This window comes from Dysidea avara, chromosome 7 (assembly GCF_963678975.1).
Source record: "Dysidea avara chromosome 7, odDysAvar1.4, whole genome shotgun sequence".
Taxonomy (NCBI): domain Eukaryota; kingdom Metazoa; phylum Porifera; class Demospongiae; order Dictyoceratida; family Dysideidae; genus Dysidea; species Dysidea avara.
The window spans coordinates 125469-141079 of record NC_089278.1 but is presented as its reverse complement, the minus strand read 5'-3'; the positions used below and the strand labels follow the sequence as shown (position 1 = coordinate 141079).

Below are 15611 nucleotides of genomic sequence, written 5' to 3'. Positions count from 1 at the left end.
TATCCTACAACCTTTGGCACTTCGTTAAGGTGTTGTTTATAGCACATGTTGTTAAACTAATCATCTGTATATGGTTGATCAATAATATATTTCCTAATTGGTTGGTAATATATGGTGGTCAATAAACTGTAACTTACGCCAATTACAAAAAGGATAAACATATTACACTTTCATGTAAGAACCAAATGTAGAATGGCACAATTTATAGTTGTAACATGGGTACGAGTGATTTGTCTGATATGTATGCCCAAAGCCTGAGGGCTGCGGGCATACATATGAGGCAAATCACGAGTGCCTAAGTTACAGCTAACATGTAACAAGCTGATAGCCTTGATGCCAACACGAGTGCAACCACTGGATTCGTTTTATATGCATGTATGAAAGATTCAATTATGATTAGGCAGCAAGTAACGTTGTAGTTATGATTGTTATAATAAATGGACGAGTCCTACAGGGATCTCAGAAAAGTTGAGTAAGGCAAATTTCAGGGAATTTACAAGTGTTTTAATGCTTTCACGTTCTTTAAAGACTAATCACAACGTATACTAAAGACCTAAATGGGTAAGCTTCGTTATAGAGTGATTACCTCTTGTCGTCCGTAATGTGGGTGTGTTCTGCTTCAAAAATGTGCCGAAACACTTGTGAATGCACTGTAAGACTAGTTCTCACCTTTAGGTAACATTTCCAAACCTGTAAAACCACAAGGATATTGAAATTCCTTCATTTGACTGTTTCTTGTGGCAACACTTCAATTTGTGGTAATCGTCATGTGAGCATTAATTTTATTTCCACAATTGATTTCGGTCTGAGCTTGTATAAAACCAACAGAGGGCGGTACCACTACTTCATCCACATCAAGGCCATGCTTGCTTTGGTGAAAGTGGCTTGCTCTTTAGAAGTACAACCACTTTCTTGGGATACATTTCAATGTACACCGATGTCTTCCTGTAAAGAGGCATACATGGCAAATGTATCCTCTGGGTTCCTTGATCTGAGGTGTCAAAGTGTTACATTTACAATTATGAAATGTTGCTTTTTTTTGATGCATACTAGTATAGTGGCACAACACAAAATTGTGCACTTTTCATAAAAGCATGAAACTTTCCAGATAAGTAGTACTCCCCATGGCATTAATTTTTTTTTGATATAGTGCCATCGCAGATTTGACCTTTGGTGACTTTTATGGCTATTCAGTTTTACTCAGAAATTTGATCATTTTTGTCTTTATCTCCCTGAGGCATTAATTAACTCGCTAAAACATGGTACCAATATAAAGATCTTTTTAAACGAAACAACTTAGTTTTTATTTGAAGTTAATAGGTGATTTTATTCCAAAGTTATGATCATTTATATTATTCATGAATTGGAAGCAGTAAAACCCTGAGTATGGAATAACGGAACAGCGGAATGACGGAATATGTAAGCGAAAATTAAATTCTTAATATTTTACTATTATTTATACCCTGTACAACATTTATACAATACTCACCTCATAGCAATTCCACCGAGAATGCAATCATGATGGTAGACAACACTAAGGTGATTTTCAGGGTGATCTTTAAATAGAATGAGCACAAAACTAACCACTCTAGAATAACCCAACTAAGCTAAAACTTTCTAATACACTTTACTACACAATCGCTACAAAACTATAAGTTTTTTCTGCTACACTTGCTTATACCAGCCATCACACACACAAGTAACTGCCTGAATTTATTAGAGTCACAATGTATAAAGTGATGGGAGCTAAACACAGCACTTTAATTACCCTTCGAATAAACTTGTTTGGCGATGGATAACTAACAAAGTTGAGGAAGGTTAGCAAAAATGCAGGGGCGTAGCCAGGATTTTTTTGAAGGGGGTTCGGATTTAAAGTGGAATGTCTTAAGGGGAAGGCCTGGGTGCTTCCCCTAGACCATGCATGTTTGGGCAAAAATGATGCATACACAAAATGTGCCCTTAGGCAGTGACATTAAAAGGTACTGTTTGTGCATCTAACTAGCTAAAACCTACACACTGCTGTTTATGTAGCTTATAGAAACTATTAAACCTATTGTAAAACTAAACTTCACTTCCAGACAGCATACTGACAACCAACTTCAATTTCCTAGCACACGGAAGCCCTCCACACTCCAGTCCCTTAGTTGGCAATACTTCTTTCTAGATACATTATTCTCGGCCGGTCCTCCTGTTGATGGTCAGCAACTTCAGACTTGGCTTGTACTCCAATATGTTCGAGACATCACGTGCCCACAACATGTAACAAATAAACAAACCATTCATCAAGTAAATATACATCAACAATTCACAGTTTGTGCTAACCTGACACATGACATGATCACTCAAATCTAGTAGCTGCTGCCTTGTAATATGTTTCAACCGACCATTGAACAGTCCTTCGCCATTTCACTCGCGCCATTTGAACCATGCATCACGTGCTCAATTGATCACGTGATGCAATAAATATGCTTTTCAATGGTTCAGCAGTAATGTGATGTGACCCTCAGGAGTAGTATAGAGGAGGGCCAGTGGGCAAGTAGCCACCGGAGAACTCCAGGGCTGTAAGATTTGGTGTGATTTTTAATTTAAAAAAATTCTGCCTCTGAAAGGGGGGTTCGTCTGAACCATCCGAACCCCCTCTGCCTACGCCCTTGAAATGGTGGATTATTTCTGAGTAGATTTCTTGGGGATGGAGTGTTTTGTCACTAATAAATTCTGGCAGTTACTTGTGTGTGACAGTTGGTATTAGCAGAAAGAACTTATAGTGTTGTAGCGATTGTGTAGTAAAGTGTATTAGAAAGTAGTTTAGCCTAGTTGGGTTACGTATTCTAGAGTGGTTAGTTTTGTGCTCATTCTATTTAAAGATAGCTCTGAGGATTACTTTAGTGTTGTCTGCCATCGTGATTGCATTCTTGGTGGAATTACTATGAGGTGAGTATTGTACTATTTTAAAAATTAAAAATTTCAAAAGGAAGTAGGGGTTGATATAATCATAGATAGTATATACTACTTATGATATAATATACACGCTACAAAAAGTAAAGAAACAAATTCAAAAATGTTATAGCTGAAATGAGAAATGATCCAGCAGTAAAAAGTAAGGAAACAAGATTAGATGACTACTTGCTAAAATGAGACACACTTTAATGCCTACTTTTGGCTAGCATCTTGAAATAAACCATCAAATTAGCCAAAAGTAAGGATTAAAGTGTGTCTCATGTTAGCAAGTAGTCGTCTAATCTTGTTTCCTTACTTTTTACTGCTGGATCGTTTCTCATTTCAGCTATAACATTTTTGAGCTTGTTTCCTTACTTTTTGTAGTGTGTATATTATATCATAAGTAGTATATCAAACGGTACGGTCGTACTGTTTAAGTAGAAATCCATGTGAAATTTTTGTGCACCGCCCAAAATCCCGCTTTAAAAATCATCCTAGAGATATCTTACGAGACGAAAATCACCTTTAAGGAATAGTACTAGTCCATATAACACATAAAACAGCATTAAATACAACAAAACGCTTACAGGTGGCCGGATACAGAATTTTAAAAATTACCAAAACTTTGAATTTTAGACTGACTGCCTGACTGCTCGACTGCCTGACTGCCTGACTGACCACAGTCGCAAGCCTAGAGGCCAAACGAAGCGGCACGGCCACCATTTTACGCAACAATAACAAACTCACCAGTTGGATGTGTCTTTTGGAGTTCCGACGAGTGTGTGCCCTCTGCGCCTTGTCTTTTCTTGTATCTTCAATCAGGCTGCTTGTCTTCTTCATCCAACGAAACCATATCGAGGTGTTAATTTTCCGTATCAACACTTTCTTTAAGCAGCATAATAGATGCCACAAGATTATTTAAGGCGCTTAGACTACGCTACTGTACAGAGGAATAGATTATATTCCTTACTGATATAATCTATGACGGAGTGTACTGTACGGAGAAACTGGTACTAGATAGCTTCACGATAGGTCACAAGATCACACCCATTCTTCATTCTACGCATTATCGACCTATTGATTGAAACCACGATGACACACCCCTTTTGCACTAGCTGTATTTCAGTTACCACACACCTTCAATTTGGAAGGCTGACTCGACATACTCTATAATTGATCAAAACTACACCCTTTTTTGGGCAAGTGCACATCTTGGCAGGCTGCCTCGAGATACTCTAACACAGCAGTCACCCTAATAGAACAGTCACATGTTTATAGCTAGCTGTATGCCTTAACAAAAAAGCTAAACAAACTAGTATATTAAAAATTATAAATTTAAAAACAAAGTAGGAATCCAAGCGATAAAAAGTAGTGAAACAAGAGAAGAATGATGGTAGCTATTACAGCATAGCTCGGTGGGAAATTCCTACTTTGGCATTGAACACAAAATAATGGCTATATCATGCCAAAGTAGGGATTTCCCACTGAGCTATGCTGTAATAGCTACCATCGTTCTTCTCTTGTTTCACTACTTTTTATCGCTTGGATTCCTACTTTATTTTTAAATTTATAATTTTTAATATACTAGTACTATCTATGATTATATCAACCCCTACTTCCTTTTGAAATTTTTAATTTTTAAAATAACTTTTTGTTTTTCACATAGTATAAATATCACTTGAAGCAGTTATCTTTTACCTTCGTACACAATAAGTACCTCTAAAAATAATTATCGTAGTAGCCATCATTTTATGGCTACTTTTTTCAACAAACTACTAGATAGGGGTTCATCCCCAGCCTGCTGGGGACTAGCCCGTATTAAATCGATCTATAAAGCTGGCAGATCTGACGAATTTTAGTCCAATTGCTTTAACATCTGTGGTTGGCAAACTATTTCACAAAATCATTAGCTTTCGCTTAGAGGATTACCTGCAGAAGAATGATGTGATCAATACGAGTATTCAGAAAGGATTTATCAGCAGTGTACCTGGAGTTTTTGAACACATTTACTCGCTATCAGCAATTTTACAAGACAGTACATCAATTAGGAAGCCTGTAATGATCACCTATCTGAATTTTGAAGAATGCCTTTGGCTCTGTCCCACATCAACTTCTTTTTGACATGTTAAGAGCAGTCAGAGTTCCATCTTCTGTTCTGAACTATGTTGAATCATTTTATTCACTGTTATTTGTTATTGTTGCTACTAGGAATTGGGAGACTTTGCCAATTCCTTTTAATTGAGGTGTGTTTCAGGGTGACACTATGTCCCCTATTATGTTTTTGTTGGTCTTCAACCCTTTGCTACAGTTAGCTACTGAATTTAATCATGGCCATGGCTATACCATCCAATTACCATTGCCTAACTCAGAGGATCTTCCCCCAATTGATTCTTCAATATAATTATGTAAAGTGGACAGAACAAGGAAATGAACCTCCTGGTTGGTACCGTGCCTGTGTTTCGGAGTATTTTCAAGATGGCTTTTGCAGAAAAGTGTATGAAGACACCTCCACTTCTTCTGTCTCTGAGATACTCCACTTGAGATCTGTAAATTGGCTACCTTGCTCAAAGAGAGCCAAGCGTTATGTTTCTCTTAACTGTTTTCCCAAGAGTTTAAAGAGTAAACAGAAACCTTCTCCAAAGTATTATCCTTCCATGGAACGTTCAGTCAAGGCTTATGCAGACGATGTGACATTGATATCAGATTCGCTAAAAGTTCATGCCTTTGTGCTGCAGCAAATTGATCGAAAGGCTGCAGACCTGTATTTGTCTTTTAAACCTTCCAAGTGTGTTTCCTATTTGTTTGATGGCCACAGTCATAAGAAAGAAGGTGTCTGGAGGTTGCACTAAGTCAATTACTGAAGGGCACTAAGTTTTTGGGGAAATCATTGGAAGTGTCCTTGAGTGCCACTAAAGCTGCTGCAAACAAGAAAATGACTGACTCACTGTCTTGACTCTTATCAGCCACAGACCTGCTACCAATCCGCGGTGAATATAAGTTATGGTTATGCAGGAACTATACTGTTTCACTATTACAGTTTCATTTGTCTGTGGATGCTATTGCTAAATCTGCTATTGGTTAGAGAATTTGGCAACCCGCTACCTTAAGAAGTGGTTGGGACTTCCCAGATGTGCTACTCGGGCCTTACTTTACTACCCTGGTGTCTGCTGTCCCAGTGTATCAATGGTGTCCAGAGAGGCCGAGTTAAGTCTCCTATCTTGCATCAGCACATCTGGAGACCCCCAGCTCCAGCAGTTGGGGCTGCAGCTTCATCTGGGTGATGCTATTTACAGACCCAAGCATCTGATTATCCAAGGAACATTTGTATAGTTGTCATCTTTTCCTTGGCTTGTCCTTTGTATCTGCTTTCAAAGAAACTACTAGCAGCTGTTGAGTGCTCTAGATTTGGATACTCTGTCTGTTCAGTGTAAGCTTAAAGACTCTGTGTGTTTGGAATCTTGCTGTAAAACTTGGAACAGACTTTTGTTGGGGTGTCACCCTGGTCACCTTTCCTTTATCCTGCAAGCTGTTTCTGATACCCTTCCCACACCAGTAAATCTTCAGTGATGGCATATTCAGTGTGATGTGAAGTGTTCTCTCTGTGGTAATACACGTCCCACCACTGCTCACGGTTTAGGGGGTTGCACTGTTGCTTTAACACAAGGCCGTTTTACTTACAGATATGATCAAGTTTTACATTGCATAGTTCCAATCTCTCTAGTCTTTTGGCAGAGTCACAAACCATTCATGTTTATGCTGATTTACCAGGAATGTATGCTAGTGTGTCTCCTCAGGCAGCCATCCCTCCATCACTTATTATAACTCCTTATCGTCCTGATATAGTGATTCACAATAAATCAACTAATGCAGTTGTGTTGTTAGAGCTGACGTGTCCTTTGGACTCTATCCAACATTTGGAATCTGCAAGAGATCGAAAGCAGACCAAGGAAGATTACTTACAGATTTTATCGGAACCGGATAGATTGGGAACTCCTTGTTACTATAATACCATCGAAATTAGTGTTCTTGGCCATTATTTACAATCATCACTGTCCTCACTGTGCAATGCTCTAGGCTATATTCAACAAGTTACGGCAATCTCGCGGTCTCAATGTAGAAAGTTACTTGATGAAACTGCTGGATTATCTATTACTGCATCTAGAAGAATTTTTCTAGCAAGGAACTGTGCTGAGTGGTTGGTAGAAACATAGGACTATTTGTTTATTCACTGTCATTATTTTTGTTTGTTGTTGTTTTTTGGGTTTTGTTGTAATTTCACTCCTTGCCATATGGTCTTACATGTTGTGGTCGTGTGTGCCTAAGGACACACCACACTTTCAGTTACTGTACAATATATGTATGCATTATTTTCATCATCATTGATGATTCTTTCTCTTTTAAAGCTATTGTTTAAGGCTTCAGCTGCATTTCTAATGGCCTAAATGTTGATGGTTTTACAGTAAAACATCGCTGGAGAGTCCACCATTATAGACCCCATGTGAGCTAAGGCGTGTCACTTTAATTACATCATCAAAATAACTCATCCACCATTTTTTGAGGGCAAAAAACGTACGCATTCTATGCCTACGAATTTTTTAATGCTGATATGAAGGAATCATGCTAAAAGATAGAGTAACGCTAGTATAAAGTAAGTTACTGGGTAAAAGTATATAACATATTTGCTGCATGGCGAGATATTCCACCTAGGGAAGGTTTTTGCAATAGAATGCTTGATACTTTTGCCCTCACTTTTCTCGTAAACTATCGTGAAACTTGAAGCCGCAACAAATTTTTCCCGGTTTTTGCCAGACCACGCCTTGGTACGCACAGGGTCTATAAGAGTGGAACCCTCGCTTTTAGAAGTCTGGATCCCAAAGTGGTTTCGCCCCTCAAAAACATTATATATTAGCTAGCTACCTCACAAAAAAGCCAGTCTGCAAAAAAGCTAAAGTGGTAATTAAGACTATATAAACGACTACCCAGCGTTAACAAATGCTAGAGACAACTCCTTGGGTACTACACCCATTCACCCTCATCTGTATTCACACTTTGTTAAAATCATGTGTTTGGGTTGTGGCGCGCGCTGCAACTATTAAGCATCGCATCTATTAATTATCCTTCGAGAAGAACAAAGAAGCGGATGAATGATGAAAGCAAACAGCATGGTACAGTGGACAGAATGTAATCTGAACAACAGATTTGTGAATTCGCCGTCATTACCTATACTGTCTGAAATTTCTGGAGCTGTATACCTAGCGTTGGTGGGTCTTACAGCAGGCAGGCTGGCAGACAAAATGTAGGTGAATTTCAAAAATTTTAAGACCAACTGTACATCGAAACATTCGACTTTTCGTTTCATTTACCTAAGGTACAGCATCGTTATAACAGTACTGATGCATTCCAGGTGGTTTTTTTCAGGTAAAACTTATTGCAAGGCCATTTTTTAAGGTGTGAAAATCCACGAAACCATATGATTTCTTACCAACCCCTACTATACAGTACTACCATACTGTATGATAAAGGCCGTAGAGGGTATAAATTATAGTAGCTAAAATATTAAAATGTTAAGAATGTAATTTTCACTTATTCCATTGTTCCGCTGTTCCGTTATTCCGGGTTTTACTGCTTCCAGAATTTTGAGATAATATATCTCCCCATGGGTAATTTACACCCCAAGGGTAGGTAAACACAGAGAATTTCGGAGATAATAAAAACAATCATAACTTCAAAGCAAAATTACCTATTAACTTCAAATAAAAACTAAGCTGTTTTGTTCAAGAAGACCTTTACTTTGGTACCATGTTTTAGCATGCCAATTAATGCCTCAGGGAGATAAAAACAGAAATGTGACTGGATCTGCGAAAAGGGGTCTTATAGCCTTTCCAATTGTATGCACTTGGCAATCCATAAATTGACTTGTGAGTATGGCACCAGCCTGAAATTTGGTCATTTTACATTCCTAACGTAGCACTATTTCTGGATGTAATTTTAAGACAATAGGTTAAACAAATGAAGAGTTATGACTCATCAAACTTGGAAATTTGGAAAGCTATAAGACCCCTTTTCACAGATCCGGTCACAACTGATCAAATTTCTGGGAAAAAATGGCTGTAAAGGTCACCAAAGGTCAAATCTGCGATGGCACTATATCAAAAAACACATGTCATGAGGAATACTATTTATGTGGAAAGTTTCATCCTTTTATGAAAAAGTGCATGATTTGGCTAATTTTGGGGGCTATGCCGCTATACTATACTGTATCATGAGCAAAGAAAAGTCAAGTTAGAAAAATATACATTGGTACCACCTGGAAAATGCTGTTGGAAAACCATTCCAAGCTTTCCAGGCCTTCCTAGGTCATGTGTACCAGTCAGGTCCTCAGTCCTTTCTTCAATACATCAGCCGTGTGAACAACAACTCTTGCATCTGCTTCCTCATGGTCATACTGTAGCATAGCTCGTGTAGTGCTATTTGTCAACACAACTGGGCCATCAGTGATGAAAACTTCTTTGCTATTAGGATACTTGAATGACATGACTTTAACAGATAGAAACTTAAACAATTCTTATTTCTTTCATCGCACAAGAAAACCTTTCAATTAGTTAGTATTTTATTTTTCCTGCCCCTTTCTGTCTAATAGCCTCACCTCAAAGACTGTTATATGTATGTGTCCCACACTAGATCAAGTCATGAACAGTGTTCAGTTGTCTGACAAGATGAAAAATAAAGACTAAATCTGCACATTCATCAAATGTAGCTACATTTGCTACACAATCAACAACAGTTACATAAAAAAACACTAGGAGGCTCTGGTTAATCATCTTCTGGTAATAAGTTTATTAGATCATGGATCAGTCAGCTGCACTTTACCATTATCAGATGAGGCTGGTTTTAAATTCATGCTTGAAGAATGCTGACATATCATGTTCCCTGTTTTTTGCTACAATGTTAAGTCGTGAAAACAATGACACATAATTTTGAAGTTTTCAACAGTCGTGTGTTGTTTTGATTTTTTCTTCTGTTTTGAGCTTTTAAAAGTGAGATATTCTTTGGATCATACTAGTACAATCACCCAATACAGATTTGTAGTAGCGTAAGTCGTCTATTATCGAATGGTACGTATTATCGAACTTAACACACTAGGCAAGCTACTCAACATACTAAAACTAATAAACGCTAACTAAAGACTTATAGAGCTGTATGGACCACCAATACAACATTTATAACAGTTTTCTTCAGTGGTTTCTATTGGTAAAGGGCTCCAGAGGCTCTAGTGGATGTGCGGTGGCACGAAGTGAGCAAAATTACAATTATTTTAACAAACATCTATAACTTCTCACCACAACAACGCACGTACTTTCAGTTTGGACCATTCAATAGAGGAGTCTTTGTTCTCCCTGAGTACCAAGTTGTAAGTAAATCGAACCAGTAGGCCTCAAGTTATGAGCAAAACGGTAGCACCTATAACAACTAGGGTTTCAGTGTAACTTGAATAACTCGTGAACGGCGTATTCAATTTCCGTAAATTTCTGTCACAGATTGTTAACCGGTAGTTGGATATCCCATAGAAACCTCAAAGTGACAGGGTAATTCCCTAGTATGTTATTCATTGGAATGTGCAAACTATTCGAAAATTTGTCATTGAGTGAAGTACGGCTGTTCGGTAATACGTACCGGTGTTTGAGGAGTGATAAATGATAGGCTCTACTGTTTCGCGCATAACTCGCAATGTGTTGGTGTGATTTACTTGCAACTTGGTATCCAGAGAGACCAAAGGCTGCTCTGTTGAATAGTCCAAACCGGAAGTCTGTGTGTTGTTGTGGTGAGGAAGTATAAGCGATTATTGCAATGTGTTTGATAAATGGCGACTTACGCTAACTGTTGAACTGCTCTTTCCCCAATGTATCAACAGTGTCCCACTGACCTGTCTATCACAGTTCCCATGTCCAATGTTGAACGGTTTTGAATTGATCCTTAGGAATGGAATTTCCATGTCTTCATATACTGCCACTAAAGAAATAATTTGTGATTTAAAAAGTAGTTTGAGTTGAATATCCTTTGATCATGACAAAAAGTGTCATTGTCTTTACTTTCCTCTTTACTTTCCAAAAACTGCTTTTCTTTTAGCCATGCTTGTTTTGGTTCAGCAAGCAGTCATTTCCTGGGAGCAATAGGGTTCTGCATAAGTCCGATAGCACCACAAGACCCTTTTACTAGGGCATTGTATTTGATCAATGGATATTGCTTAGAATCATTTTTTGTTGTTGTTTTCTGAACAACCCAATGACCATTTTCATCATTGTAGATTGATGTAGACAAATTTTCCATGTCACAAATGTACACAGGCACCCAGTGATAGTGAGGCAAAAAAGAACAAAAAAAAAACATGGCATGATTTGTTTTATAGAGTCAAAGAGAATGGAAAATTCCCAGTGATCTTTGACAAAAATTACATCCAAGTTGAATGCAGTGTCCCAATATACGGACATTGGACTGGTTTTCCTCAATTCCACTCTTGTTTGGAATCGATTAAATGAAACATTTGTTTTAAGCTAATGCACTAATTTGGCAAGCATTTCTCATCTTCTTTCGATGTGATGTATTGAGAAAACTCTCTATAGTAGAAATGGTTTTGTGGACTTTTGGAGATTACCTTGATGGGTCTGGATGGGTATCTGCACTGACACAAGTTGGTGTGGCATCTACAAATGCTATGTGAAGGCCACCCATCATATCCACATATTTGTCTTCACCATGTGTATCTGGCAGTTTCCATTGGCTAAAGCAAGTAGTTTAGCGTCAAAAGCTATAATTGGAATCTGACCAGAGTTTGTAATTCTATAGCTTGAGCTTGTACTGTGATTCCATGCTTTACCATTGCTGCAGAAGCTGCATACTCATAGAAAAAAAGGCGTTAACTGAGTAATGCTTGTGCAAGTAGCTTCAACTTTATAGGAAAATACATAATATGTAGCCCGTGATATCTGTTCTTCTTTATCAAATTCATCTTTGTTTATATAGATGCCATGGCATCATGTTCCAGCCATTTGTGTTCAGTCTGCACTGCCTCGTTGAAATGTTTATGAGGTAATGAATGTGGACTAGCTAGTTGAAATATGGGAAACTATACAACACCTTTCTTTTCAAAACAATAGAGCTTTTTTTGCACCAGAACACAATGAAAACGCAATGTACAGGTAAATATAAATTGGGAGTTTGTAAAACACGGAATACGGAATAGCGAAATTGTGAAATAATGGAATAAGCATAACTTATCTTTTTCAGATTGTACAAATAGATATGCTCTACAGTAATTATACTTTATTTTCCTTGTAACAGCTCTGCACGGCACGCCATAGCGATGGATAAACAGCAGCTGGGCAAGTATTAAATGGGACAAGCGCACAACCAATCATCCTAGAATCGATCTACCTTCGCTAAACTTACTTATCTATACTCCTTAGTTGATATAGCTACAAAATACTAAGACCTAGTTGTATTCTTACGTCAAACTAGCTACCCTTCATGTGCATACGACCGAATTTATTAGAATCACACTATCGAGTCAGTGGAGTTCAGTAGGGAAGTCCAGTGGCTGTGTTTGTGTTTAAATGGATTTCAAAACTCTTCAGGATTGATCAAGACTATAGGTAAGCAAGTTTAGATCGTTCTAAGGTGATTGGTTGTGTGCTCGTCTCATTTAATGCTCGCCCAGCTGCTGTTTATCCATTGCCGTGGCATGCCATGCAGAGCTGTTGCAAGGTAAATAAAGTATAATTACTATAGAGAATCTAACTATTTGTACAATCTGCAAAAGATAAGTTTTGCTTAATCACACAAAGTTTGGTGCTTTTATCTGACGTGTCCCCATTTCATCAAACATGGATCTGCCATACTACTAGCAGCAGATATGAAACAGTTATAGTTTTACTGTTGTGTAAAATAATATGCTTGCAATTTGAAGGCAAATTTATGCTGACTTGATTTTTTGTAATATAATTAATGGCTGTGAATAGCCTACAAAAAAAGAATGGTAAACAAAAAAAATCCAAGTTTCAAATCCATAGCTACAAGAGTTACTGTAAATCAGGAAAATTTCGGTGTAGAAAATTTTCATCTATTAAAATTTTGATGCAACTTATTTTCGTCACTGTTAATATTAGTATGCACAAATTATTCGTATAGTAAAAAAATTCGTCGTTTTAATTTTTGTTGATACAGCCAGCGATGAAAATTTTTTGACGACAAATTTTTCCTGATTTATGGTCTAGCTGTTTGTTTACTGCCTATACATATGGATGTAGTATTATGGCGGTGACTTTCAAATAATCTGAATATATATAATGGACATAATAATGCTGTAGTTAATCATTTCTATTATTACTGTTGTTACCACTTTGTAGTGTTGTAGCTTATTCTAAATTAAGCTAGGATGGAAATTTCAGTTGAGTACTCCTTTAGCTAAGTAGATGAAGGAAATATAATAAAGAGAATGAAAATGCATGAACATATTTACGAATCCTTTCACACTTGTAAATGTGCTCATATTACACTGGGATGGAAATTTCAGTTGAGCATTCCTTTAGCTATGTGAAGGGAATATACAATAATATAGAGAATGAAAATGCAGAAAATGTTTACAAATCCTTTCACACATGTAAATGTGCTTATTGCATTCTACAGAAATAGTCATATATGGATAATGTCACATGTTTACATTCATTTTAATCACATTAGTTGGAGATGTGAGATGCTGTATTGTGTACTTTTACACACCAATGATGTGTATCAGGGTTGAAACAGGGCTTTTGATCCTTAAAATTAGATGTACCAGTACGTATCATAGGAAAAGGTATTTTAATGATACCTTTACTGTACTGCATGAATTTGGAAAATACCGCCATACTGTCTAGAGTTAGATGACAGCTACTTTACATGAAAGATAACCTTTTAAGTGCAATAAAGTTATTTTAGCATGTTTCATCAACTGTCTACCTTTTTCCAAAAGAAAGGTTGTTTGATATACATGTAAATCCATATTGTGGTATGTATTTGTACTATGATGTTTTCTATATTATCATACTGGCTTTGACAAATGTCATACAACCCAGCTCTATTTAAAATTACAGGTGTGTACATAGAGCTGGCCAAAGGCTGGTTGTGGGCATGTGTCTGATTTCCTGAAATTGGTTTGGCAGAACCATGTGTCTGCATGTATGTCTATCCAACACTCACTTGAACCATCAAGCTTTGATCTATTAAAGGCTACGTTTCTGTTTTCGTAGTGTTTACTAGAAGGGTGTCTGTCCGGTTGCTGAAACCATATGATAAAGTCTAGCCTATGTACTGTTATCAGGAATGGCATATCTTTTCAAGTAGAAAGGGGCATGTCCTCGTTGTATGCGACCAAAAATTAAGAGCAGCCATGAGACTTTGTGCAGAGAATTTGCATATGAAAACATAAATGATCTGAGAAGTTACTGCTGTGCATAATTTGTGGTTTTGAACAGTTTGTTTGAGCTAACTATTTCTTAATGATGCATAGCAACATAATTGATGAATTACAAAATAATTGGTGAATTGCAAAATAATTAGTGAATTACAAAATATGTTCAATTTAATGTACTTCATGTTTTATTACAAAACGAGAATAAACAAAGCTACAATAACATGCTATGTGTTAACCAGGATAGTATTTGCTGGGCTCTTCTTTTTAAGAGGAGTAGTACAGCATCAACTTGTGCATGTTTGTTTACTTTTTTGTAGCTGGTGAACCCAGGCATACTTTAGAAGAAAGAGTGGTGCCAGACTTATTGGTTTCATATGAACGTGCACACCAACTATCAATTATTGAAATAGCAAAGTGGCCATTATACTTTTGTTTTCAGCTATATGTTCAGCTCGTTACACAGTGAACAACACTAAAAGAAGGACCTCTGAATCAATCCAGTTGCAATGGAAGGCTTGGACGATTGCCGTTACAAACATAGGGAAGTCATAATGCGTTGCTACCACAAATCGACACCTTGCACTGTCAGCAAAGATAAATGGGATACAAAGGAAGACACAGATAAGTCTATGAAGCATAGATTCAGTATGCTAAAGGCACCTGTCAGGCTGAAATTAGGCTGAACAGTGAAAGAATCAAACCTTTAGCCTTAAGCATTAGTGAGTTATGCTTGTCTGAAGGCATCAGTCAGTCAGTCAACCAGCCAGCCAGCCCAGCCAGCCCAGCCAGCCCAGCCAGCCCAGCCAGCCCAGCCAGCCCAGCCCAGCCAGCCCAGCCCAGCCAGCCCAGCCCAGCCAGCCCAGCCCAGCCAGCCCAGCCCAGCCAGTCAGTCAGTCAGTCAGTCACTCAGTCAGTCAGAAAATTCCACTGAATAATTAGCTTATAAAAAGTTTGTAGCAACCTATTGGATACATTTCAGGTCATAGTGTGGGCAACATGAAATTCCCAATTAATTTGCACTAAGCATAAATGCTAGTGAAGTATCCTTTATCATGATCCCCACATGCTTGGTTACACCTAACCAATACTGCCAAGGCATATTGTGAGGCTATTAATATTTTCTTGTGAGAAGGTTCAAACCTTCATGTTCAATACAGTACTACAATACTATCAAGAGTTAATGATAGTAGGGAGGGAGAGTGTCTAACGCTCAATAGGCCTGTAT

The 15611-nt window shown here is 37.7% G+C and overlaps 1 protein-coding gene across 2 annotated transcripts in view; it reads left to right on the top strand.

Annotated features, from left to right (window-relative positions):
• LOC136261842 (helicase POLQ-like) overlaps positions 1–15611 on the top strand; it is an 85488-nt gene that overhangs the window by 67801 nt on the left and 2076 nt on the right. The gene's annotated exons all lie outside the window — the stretch shown is intronic.